The sequence below is a fragment of the Bombyx mandarina genome, chromosome A1 (genome assembly GCF_030267445.1).
Source record: "Bombyx mandarina strain Sakado chromosome A1, ASM3026744v2".
Classification (NCBI taxonomy): domain Eukaryota; kingdom Metazoa; phylum Arthropoda; class Insecta; order Lepidoptera; family Bombycidae; genus Bombyx; species Bombyx mandarina.
The window spans coordinates 4,797,375-4,809,302 of record NC_143234.1 but is presented as its reverse complement, the minus strand read 5'-3'; positions in this window follow the sequence as shown (position 1 = coordinate 4,809,302).

Sequence of the window (11,928 nt, the reverse complement as noted above, 5' to 3'; positions counted from 1 at the left end):
TGGCCCGTCGACCGAGGGAACCGGCGGACATGTTGCTGGCGGCCGCCGGTCCGGCGTCTGGGGGACGGCGGGATGGATGTAATACGCTCTGCGTAAACCCTGTCCCGCCGTCTCAATAGCTCCGACTGGGCTCCCGCCCGGTCCGGGGTAGGGCGCCGGCTGTGAGCGGCAGGAGTTTTTAGTGAGGTTCGACTTCCACATATCCCACCTGCCGTGCGGGTGGAAATCCGACGATTTTCTCCTGTGGAAAAAAAATCAGATAATAGGTGAGAAATAAAATCAAATACATCAAATTTTGCAATGTTAGAGAAACGAATCGTAATATCAATTTTTATGATCACTCGTTTTTAATTCGAATCCTACGTATTTAAATTATTAAATAATTGTGTAGCGTTGACTTAATACTACTTTTTTAATTTAACCACAAACAGAGATTTTTTTAGATAGCGTCTTTTATACCGCTACTTAAATTTTTGGATAAATTTTATGTATTTATCAGATGCTTTGGAATACATAGCGGTAAAGCTATGTATAATACCATAGAGACAACTATTCTTAAATTTTCTTCGCCAGTGTTCTCGAATGTTTGAATAAAGATAAAACAAATCCGTTTTCTCCATTACGTCATTTCTCATTTCACTGTATTGCGCCAAATTTGAAATTGTGATAATGCTGTAAGTAGCTGATAATATTTCTCGTTTAATATTATGAACTTGTATAAACACACAATATTGCTGTTTAATGTTAAGATTTAGCTCAACAATCGACAGAGTTCAAGGAAGTAATCTATAATTCAATAAAATTTAAAAAAATTTTTTGAGTTTTTCGGAAATGGAATGTTCAGATTTTTTTCTTCCGAGGCATTCGACCTTACGGCCTTTATCATAATTTCAGTCATTCTTGATATCTACCAAAATTACCACAACCAATCACTCGACGACCGCTGTCCTGAATATTAATAAAATTAAAGTGAAAAAAATGGAAATTGGAAAAAAATACAGAGATAGGATACATAACATTGTTGACGAGGTCGCTGATATATTTTTTTAGTCTACATACCAATAGGTATCTAGAAACTACTAGGTACATAGCTGTTACTAATGAAAGGACTCTGGTAGGTGTTTAAACAGTTATAGTGACTAATATATATTGGTGAGTATAGGAGACCACAAGTCCTACTACTTAAATAAGTAGTAGATAAGCAGTAAAAGTAGAAATAATAGCACTATACTATCGGCACGCTATGATAGCCGTTTTGACATATTACAATAGTGATGTGACATGTCAATTTATTCTCGAAAAAAATATAGTGATATCTATGGCCGTTTTTGTAATTGGAAAACTACCATTAAGTAATGGTTAATTACAGAGCATAATGCGACTCAGTGACGCACAATGCCGAAATATGCTGAAGCTTAGTTGAGCATTATGCCGCATAATGCTCTATTGTGCTGTAATTGGAAAATGGCCGATAAGTTTTTATTTACAAGTAGTACCTGATAAAAAAAGATTTAATGAAACAAAAATATAAATGCTCACTTAATATATTTGAACGATCTGAATATTGGAATGAAAATGAATATACAAACTTTATATGCACACAAGAAACAAATTAATACAAAAAGAGGTAAAAAAAGGTGCCACAAAAGGCTATATTATATCAGATTCGTCCATACTGATATTTTATTTTATTAGTGTCTGATTATTTAGAACAGCTCTTTGCGTCCAAATTAACGAGAAAGGGTCAACAGTACTGCAGTATCAATATCCGAAATCCAAAGCCAGGTCAAAACTATATCACAATCGCAGTTTTTACTTTTGAAGCAACGTCAAGTCGAAACTGCTTTGTTTTGCATAGAGCATTGATGCGAGTTTACCGGAGGTATATAGTAGTTGTGTGGCCAGCGATCCTATGTGACGATCGTATTAAATTTCATTTTTTTAAATCGTGAATGTCTGAAAACAAATGCAGAGTTGTGTGGTAAATAAGTACACCAATAATTATAATCTTATAAAAATAAATGTTCGCGGGACCCTAATATATATATATATATACTTTAGAAATCAATGTAATAAATAAATTTTGTGTCCTCAAATAATACATTCGGTAAATTTTACGACTAACTGCACGTCACTATTGACAATAAAGAATCGCAATTTGCTCCTTCAAATGTAATTACTATTAATACGAAACTTCATGAGTGGACAAACGTCAAAACGGCCATCACAGAGTGCCAGTAGAACAATAGTATTTTAATTTTAACACCTAACTGTAACTTCAATTCTTATGTAGAATCAGTACTGTAGCTGTTAGTATTATTGGTGTGTACATTGGATTCTCACTTTGCACAGGTATTTGAAACGCAAAGCATTGATTTCTTACGTTTTGTGAAAGGTCAGCAACAGAATGATAAGCAACAAGGCATTTATCCATCCGAACGTAGCTGAAATAGTCTTTTAGGCTACCAGCGATCGCGCTGTTAAGGTGTATCTTCGTAAGAGCGACCGGTTCGTGGTGTATCACGTATGGAACAGGCAGGCTGGTTCCGATCCAGTGACGTATCCCAGGACACCAGCGGCATCGCCTGGGCTGCCTCACCGAGACGGCTGACGTTCCAGAGCCTTTGTTTCGCCTCGAAGGCTTCGTCGGCCGGGTGTCCTTGGAGTGAGTCGCGAATCTGGTCGCAGTGTTGATCGCGGTACCCCCATTACCCCTCCCGGGTTTTGACCTTGGGGGCGATTGGACACTTGGGCGAGAGTGCAGGGAAGTCGTTTATTGGGTAGGACCCTAAATACCATCCTTGTGGCCACGGTCCGTTCTCATCTGCGGACCGTCCGGTCTGACACATACCGCGCCCCCTCGGTTCATAAAAAAGGGTTGGAATCCCGCACACAGCTAGATTTTTTTGATGAAGTAAGAATTCAAGTAAAGTGTTTGTGTATTTTCCACCAACAGAAAATATTGAAATATTATTTACATGATTCATTAAGTTATTAAAAATTACCCTATTCACGGTCTGCTTTCACGATGATGAAAAAGTCGTGTAATAAAATAAAACCAAAAGATTATGTAATTACGGATTGTAGGGCGTATTGTGTGCTCGCTCGAGTCGACACCACCATCCAGCTTCATTTTGTCGCGAAACAGTTATACTTCCGATTTAAAATAATTCAGGTGCTATACAAAACAATTCAGTGTGCTTAGTGCGAGTTTTTTAACGTTCTCGACAGCAGAAAAGTTAGCCCAAATTTGTATCTAGTTGGAACAGCGCCCCTAGCGGCAAACGTAGGCAAACGATCCCATTCCATACAAATATGAGCTAACTTTTACGCTATCGAGAACGTTAAAAAACACGCACTAAGCACACAGATGACTTTAAAGATGATTGATGGCATTCTGGATCAATGCTTTCTTAGCTTTCGGTAATCGGGTTCGTATGGGCCGAGAACACAACTCGTCAACATACTACAAATGTAAGTTACGGAACCACTCTTAACTAGTCAGGTCATAAGTATTGTCACACAGTAAAAACTTTTCTTTTAGAATGCTGGCCACAAAAAAGTTTATTGAATTCGAATTTCGAATTGTTCATGAAAATAAAAATGTACCGTAAAATGGGGCGATTAGGGACAAATTCCAACTTTATGAGCAATTTTAAGGTAGTTGTTGATGTATATAATGCTATATCAGGATCAAAATGATTGAGTCTTGGGGGCATCTTTGTTGTCTAATTTAAAATTAAGCAACTAGCATTCCAGTTTAAGCAAAAAATGCAAAAATAGGTGTAATCCCTATTTACCCGAAAATTGCGGTTAATTGGGACGAAATGAGAAATTTGCTAGGGTTGGCACTACTTTTATTTTTATATATAGTTTTAATTAATTAATTTATTTAGTTGCACCAACAAAGTGATCATCAATAAAAAAAATTGAAAAACTGACAAAAGTACATGGCAGACATCACCTCAATTATAGGTGCAATCGACAGTGCATTAACAACAAAATATATATACATATATATATATATATATAAATATATATATATATATATATATATATATATTTATTTATACATAATAATATATAGTAGGCTTTCTTAGAAACTGTTTATATTTCTCCGTTCTTGGTAAGTACTTAGGGGCTGATATTTCTATCTGGGTTAAGAGATTAGGTGTGTCGGTTGTTCCATGGATAAATCAGATGAATACCCCCCACTCTGAACGAATATTAAATATTTTATTATGTATTACTTAGACATTTTTGTCCACCTTGAGATTTCATTGATCTTGTTACATGTCTCTGCAAAATTGACTTACTTATATTAAATTGCTTATCTATTTCAACTAAAGACTTATTCCCAATTTCGCTTCGAATAAACCAGATTTTTACCAACAAATTTAAAAAATATTGTTATAACTACATAGACAACCCTACAAACCTGTACCTATTTATACTTAGGTCGTTTCCATTTCACGTATTCTCATCCCAATTGACCCCTTTTTCGTTGTTATTTATACCTAAGACGTCCCCAATATCCCCAAAAACAACAGATTTTTACATGTATTTTTATTTAATCAAATACATTAAAACCAATAACAACTGAGACTTACCTTTAATATATATGCTGGTTCAAACACTAAATAACGTTTATAAATCATAGTCGTCTTCTGTTATTATCAAATAAATAAAAGAGAGAAAAGTTTCTAGCACTAAAATAATTACCACCACAGGAAGTTAGTTTGCAACGCGATTTTTTATAAGTCAGCAGCTATTATCATGCATATTCAGAGTTGTTTCGTGAACTTTCAACATTCTACTATTAAACTACAAAAAAATGGAAGATTTTGCAACGAATATAAAACTTATATTGAGCGTCGAAAGATTTCCCGGTTTTTTCCCGATTCGCCTCTCAATCCCTAATCGCCCCATTTTACCGGTATACTTTTGGAATTTTACTCATTTTTTAAATATGGAGTGGACGCTTAAAGAAGACCGTGTTGCAGTCTCTAATATATTAAGTGTATAATCTATGGTTGCAATTATTGCGTTGCATCGTTGCGGTTACGCGCCAATTCAAATTTTTAACATACTGAAAAATTTTAATATAACTAAAAGATTCGTTTATCGTACCATCAAACGATACAATGAAGACTCTAGTGTAGATGACAGGTCAAGAAGTGGTCGCCCTCGGTCTGTTAGGACTCCAGCAGTGATAAAAGCTGTGAAGGCGCGAATTCAAAGAAATCCCAAACGTAAGCAGAAACTGTTGGCCCTTCAGATGGGGTTAAGCAGAACCACGGTGAAAAGGGTGTTAAATGAAGACTTAGGGCTTCGGGCATATCGAAGAAAAACAGGACATCGTTTGAATACTCGTCTAATGGCCCTGAGACTGAAGAGATGCCGCGCTTTGTTGAAGCGGTACGCGGGAAAAAAATATCGGGAAATTCTTTTTTCGGATGAAAAAAATTTTACCGTAGAGGAGAGCTACAACAAACAAAATGATAAGGTGTACGCACACAGTAGTGAAGAAGCGAGCAACCGTATTCCGCGTGTCCAACGAGGTCATTTTTCATCTTCGCTCATGGTATGGTTGGGAGTTTCTTATTGGGGCTTAACAGAGGTACATTTTTGTGAGAAAGGTGTAAAAACGAATGCAGTTGTGTATCAAAATACAGTCCTGACGAACCTTGTGGAACCTGTTTCTCATACCATGTTCAATAACAGGCACTGGGTATTCCAACAAGATTCAGCGCCAGCTCATAGAGCGAAGAGCACACAAGACTGGCTGGCGGCGCGTGAAATCGACTTCATCCGGCACGAAGACTGGCCCTCCTCCAGTCCAGATTTCAATCCGTTAGATTACAAGATATGGCAACACTTGGAGGAAAAGGCGTGCTCAAAGCCTCATCCCAATTTGGAGTCACTCAAGACATCCTTGATTAAGGCAGCCGCCGATATTGACATGGACCTCGTTCGTGCTGCGATAGACGACTGGCCGCGCAGATTGAAGCCTGTATTCAAAATCACGGAGGTCATTTTGAATAAACTTTAGTGTCATAAGAATCTATGTTTTGTTAAGTTCATTTTGGTATATGAATGGTTACATATTGAATAAACTTGTTTCAATTATTTTACATTAAACATGTGACAGAATTTATGACCTGACTAGTTATATACACAATCATAGATGTTCAGAGAAATTTCGTACCCGATCCTGTGGACCGAATGGTAAACAGTCGACGTCGCCCTAAGGACGTCATTACGGATCCTGCCGATCCATTAACGGTGCTTTTAGGTACCACCGGTTTCAAGCACCGGTCACTGTACTCGCCGATCCCATCGCTTGCGACGAAGGACTCGACGAGTAAATTAACCCATAGTCACATCCCACTGAGTTTCTCACCGGATCTTCTCAGTGGGTTGTGTTTCTGATCTGGTGGTAGTTTCTGCGAAGCACTGCTCTTGCTAGGGTTAGTGTTAGCAACACTCCAGTTTGAGCCCCTTGAGCTCACTCATACGACAAGGAGAAGCTGAAATAGCCTCTCAAGGCTATCAGCATAGGTAGGAAAAAATAGAGAAATTTACAAGTCACTATTATTTGAACTCCACTTTTTTTTATTGCTAGATTGGTAGACGTCTAGTAGTAAAATCCACTAGTAATAAAATCTTTATTGTCACCGTCTGTGTACAATGATAATAAAGATTTTATTACTAGTGGTAGGACCTCTTGTGAGTCCGCGCGTGTAGGTACCACCACCCCGCCTATTTCTCCCGTGAAGCAGCAATGCGTTTCGGTTTGAAGGGTGGGGCAGCCGTTGTGACTATACTGAGACCTTAGAACTATATCTCAAGGTGTGTGGCGCATTTACGTTGTAGATGTCTATGGGCTCCAGTAACCACTTAACACCAGGTGGGCTGTGAGCTCGTCCACACATCTAAGCAAAAAAAAAAACGGTCGTACGGCCCAACTCATGATTAGTGGTTGACGTCGCTCATGAACGTGAGCAATGCCAGGTGCACGATAAAGCCGTTGCGTAAGCCCTCATTCGCACGGGCGTTTGAAAAACGTAGCGTTAAAACTAGGCGTTGGCGCTTTTATAACGTTCTCGATGTGACGTAATCTGTAACGCCCGACGCTTAGGCTGGTTTTCCACTCACGCTGATCGTCGGCGCCGACGGTCGGCGCGGAGCTCGTCAGCGCTGATCAGTCAGCTCGGATCATTTTAGTCTCGCGCTGATCACCGTGAAGTACAGACGCGAATAATGTCGATGTTAGTGAAAATTGTTGGCGCGTACTATGTAGCAAAGAAAAAACGTCGGATAAAGAAAAAACTACACGTTCATCCATTAATCGAGCAGAGAATATATATAGAATAGAAATATTTTTCGAAAAGAGCGTCGACAATGTCATCCCAAGCTTTGTTACGCGCATCTGTGTTTCGATATAATGGATCCGAAGCCTCCCATAAACATTTTCTTGATCGCACTTCGTCAATTACTCGACTGGTGTCTATATCACGATTGTCCATGATTGTATTCGTTAGTACGTGCGTTCAGCGCGACTCGAAAACGCTACATATAATAACTACATACATATTGACCCATCAGCGCCGACCGTCAGCGTGTGGTCAGCGTGACAGAAAAATCAGCCTTAGCGCTCAAAATTCAACACTGCGCAATAATAAAGCGCCGCGTTTTAAAAGCACTGACGTGTGAACATAATTATACTAGGAAATTAATACGTGCAGCAAAAACTTTGTATCCCTTTTTACGAAAATTGCGCGGACGGAGGAGTATGAAATTTTCCACACTTATAGAGAATATAGAGAAGAAGTGCACAATGCTAATATTTTTTTAAAATAATGCATAAAAGATACATTAAATCAATAAAGAAAACATTACACACACTACATACCATGTATTCGACGCACACACGCATGCATACTATTTATTGTCAAACTATTGATCTTGACGTCTGTTGTCAAATTGAGAATATATTAAATATTGTTTGTCTTTGTTAATATTTTTATAGTGTAGTCTTGGCGAAATTTGTGAGTATAGAAGTATAAAATACAATCATAATAGTGTGCAAACTTACAATTCCAATTAATTATAGTCGAATTTCGACTACTGCGGGACCTCTAGTACTAGGAAATGCATGTTGTACACGACCCGGTCTGTATGGCTGTTTCCGAGTCGTGTAATAATATTTTCTGCTGTCTGTTTGTGCGCTGGTAGAAGACGGCTGTTTCTTTCGATGGGTTTCGGCTTCTGTAGCGAGGTTTCACAGGTAACTGTCTGGTTCACTGGTAGCTGATTCACTGGTGGTTTTCTGATAACTGTACTATTGGAGAACTGCTGGTAACTGTTTCTGTCTTGCTGATGTTTCTTTGTCGGAGAGCTTCTGAGAACTGTTTCTGTCTTGATGATCTGCTGAGAACTGTTTCTGTCGAAGATCCACTGAGAACTGTTTCTATCTTGCTGATGGTTCTTTGTCGAAGATTCACTGGGAACTGTTTTTGCCTATAAATGGCCATCCTTTTATATTTATTTCAGTACCCCATCTCGCGACGCGCTATCGACGCGCCACTTTTGGAGGGTCCCTTGATCTGTATGTTACCGTAGTGAAAGCGCTCCACGAATTGTTCCTATTGGTCTATTCACATTCTCTGATCTGATACACTAACATATTGCATATTAAATAATTTAAGATTATTCATTTTTGTTACATAATTACTTATTAACTATATTATTTCTATTTGTTTGATAAAATCCTATTTCGTCCTGCACATTACTCCCGCCGTGCGAGTCCGTCGCATTATTCTCGGTGCAGGATGGTCTTCTTCGATGGGCAGGCAGGATCAGTAGTTTTTTTACTGGTCTCCGTAGAACTTGGTTTTGATGTCTACGGTGCGCCCCTCGTTGTCGGGACCTGGATATGTTGCTATCACTTCTCCCTCGCATGCCTGTGTTTCGTGGCAGGCATTTCCACTTTTCATGGCGACGCCTCGGCCATGAAGCTCCCGCCGGTGCTGCAGCTGCTATATTTACTTTATCCATTGGTTTTGTTGTTTCTGACGCCGATTCCGTCGGCCAGGAGTCCTCTCGTTGGCGTAGGAATTCTGTCCCTCTGAACCATCTATGTTCATTTTGGTATGGCATTGGGACGTTTCGGGTCACGTCGTCGGCTAAGTTGTGCTTCGTGGGAAACCATCGCCTCCCGTTTATTGTTGAACTGTCCTCTATAGCTGTCAGGCGTTGGGTAACGTACGGTTTGTACGAGCGTGATCCCGTTCTTGTCCATCTCAACCCTATCTTACTGTCGGTCCAGAAGGTCTTCGAGGTCGGCTTTCTTTCGTGTTTTCGACGAAAGTCTGTAGTTATGTGCACTGCAACTTTTAAACCTTTAAAACTGTCTAAGAAGTCGTCTTCGTAGTGTCTGTTCTGTACTGCGACTGCCGCCTCCGGGTGCGTGGCTTCTTGTTTCTGGGCGGTCAAGTTCTTTACATATATTGCTGTGGAAGGAGAACTTGACGCCCCGAAGATCAACGAGGTCATTCTGTTTTCTTCTGGGGGCTTGTCATCTCGCTGATCTTTGCGCCAGAGATAACGGAGCGCGTCTCTGTCTTCAGGTCTCAATTTTACTTGTATGAACATCTCTTTGATGTCTGCTATTACTGTTATATTATGCTGTCTGAATCGCATTATCACTCCTGGTAGTGATTGGAGTAGGTCCGGTGCCTTAAGCAGCATATCATTTAAAGCTACCCCTCTTGTTCTGGCGGCGGCGTCGTGGACAACTCGGAGTTTTTCCGGCTTCAGAGGGTTCACGACGGCGAAGTGAGGTAGATACCACGTTCTGTTCTCTGTTTTTGTTTTCGGAGCGAGCTCGGCGTAGCGTTTCGCGACGAGTGCTTCCATCTGTTCTGTGTATTTCTGTTTCAGTTCCGGATTACGATCGAGTTTGTTTTCTATATTTATCAGTCGCTTTAACGAGTTATTGTAGTTGTCTGGTAGACTGACATTATCTGTTTTCCAGAGCAGAGCAGTTTCGTATCTTCCATCTGTTGTGTGGACTGTATTGCTGTTGAGGATGCGAAGCGCCTGTTCCTCTGGGTCTGTTTTTGGTTTTCTTGGTGTGATGCATAGCGCATCCATAGCGAAATACTCTTTTACCAGATTTTCTATTTTATCATCTTCCTGGGTTTCGCTAGCATGATTTATGTAGTTTATGTGGTGGCCTAGGGTACGAGTGCGACCTCCATGCAGTACCCAGCCTAGAGGTGTCAGTGACGCTATTGGCTGATTCCTGTTGCCTCGTCTAACTTTTGAAGTTAGTAACATGTGCCAGTTGTCTTGGCCAATCAGGATTCCAGGTTTCGCGTTCTCGTACGTGATGATGTCACTGATGTCTCGTAGGTGCGAATACTCATCTATCTGTTCCTTTGGTATTTTTTGTGCTGTTACTTGTAGGTCGTTAACTGTTCTCGCTTGTATTATTTCTTTTCGACTGTTGAGGCCTCTGAGCGTGAGGTTGACTCTTCTTGACCTTGTTTCCGTTGATTTTATGTTGTTAATCGCCTGTATGTGTAACGGATCGATTGGTCCTGTTATTCCAGTCTTCTTGCAAATGATTTCGTCTATGAGTGTCACCGTTGATCCATCGTCAAGCAGCGCGTATGTATCAACCGTGCCTATCGGTCCTTGTACTTGGACTGGTATTATTTTCAAATAGGACTGTTTCTGTTTTCCGGTCCAAGCGGAATTAATGTTCTCTGTTGTTTCCTTGTCACTCTTGTCTGTTTTTTCAATTTTTCTGTCGAAGTGTAGCATCTTGTTGTGAGTATATTTGCAATCATTAATGTCACACGTGTTCGGTTTACAGTTGTGGGTTTTATTTCTATACTTAAGACATCGGAAACACAGGTGTTTATTCTTAGCGATGTCCCATCTTGTGTTTGAGTCTGCCTTCTTGAAGATGTAACAGCCTGTTGTGGTGTGTTCAGTGTTGCTACATACCGGACATTTAGCTCGTGATGGCTTCTCACTGACTATGTGCACGTTCTGTGTGCGTCTGTTGTGTTGTGCGGGCTGCGAGTAGTGTCCCGCCTGTTCGGGCTGTGCATAAGGGCTGCACAGTTCGGCTTCTCTTTTCATGAATTTTTCAAATTTAATTAGATCCGGATCCTCCTTCGGTTGTACCGCGGTGAAGTCGTAGTATCGGTAACGTAGTGTTGGTGTGAGTTTTTCTAACATTGTTTTGGTAGTTTCCGGATTATATAAGTAATGTGTGCAATTTAATGCACGAAGCGTAGCTACGGCGTTGGTCACCTTACTGGAGAATATACAAATGTCTCTTGGTGTTTCTGTTAGTCTTGGCAGAGCTCGTAGCGTGTCTAACTCCGTTATGGCTATCGTTTCCGGTCTTCCGAATCGCGTTTCTAGACTTCTTATGACGTCGGACGGATCAGCATTTGTTATAAGTAATCCGTCAACGGCTTCCTTTGCCCTTCCTTTCAGGTTCCTTCTGAGTCTGTTTATATTTTCTGTTTTTGTAAATGAATTCATCGTCTCGTGATAGGCTGCACGAAAGGATAGCCAGTCTTGGTGATTTCCATTAAATAATGGCAATTCTGTGTATCTTGGTTCGCGGGCGGCTTTGACGGCGAGTGTTATTGCTGCGGTTAGATCTGAGAAGTCTTGTTTGTCGCAGGCTCCCGCCGGTGTTTCCTTATGTCGGTCGTGATTTTCCGTTTTTGTGGGTTGGGTTTCCAACCACGTGCCCACTCTTTCGTCGAGTTCTGACTTACTGTATTCTGATTCGCTGTTTTCGTCATCAGATCCAGCTTCGAGCGTGGCCAATCGGGCGGCTGCTAACTCCACCTGTAGGCGGGCGAGCTCTTCTCTAGCTTTGGCTATCTTCTGTTC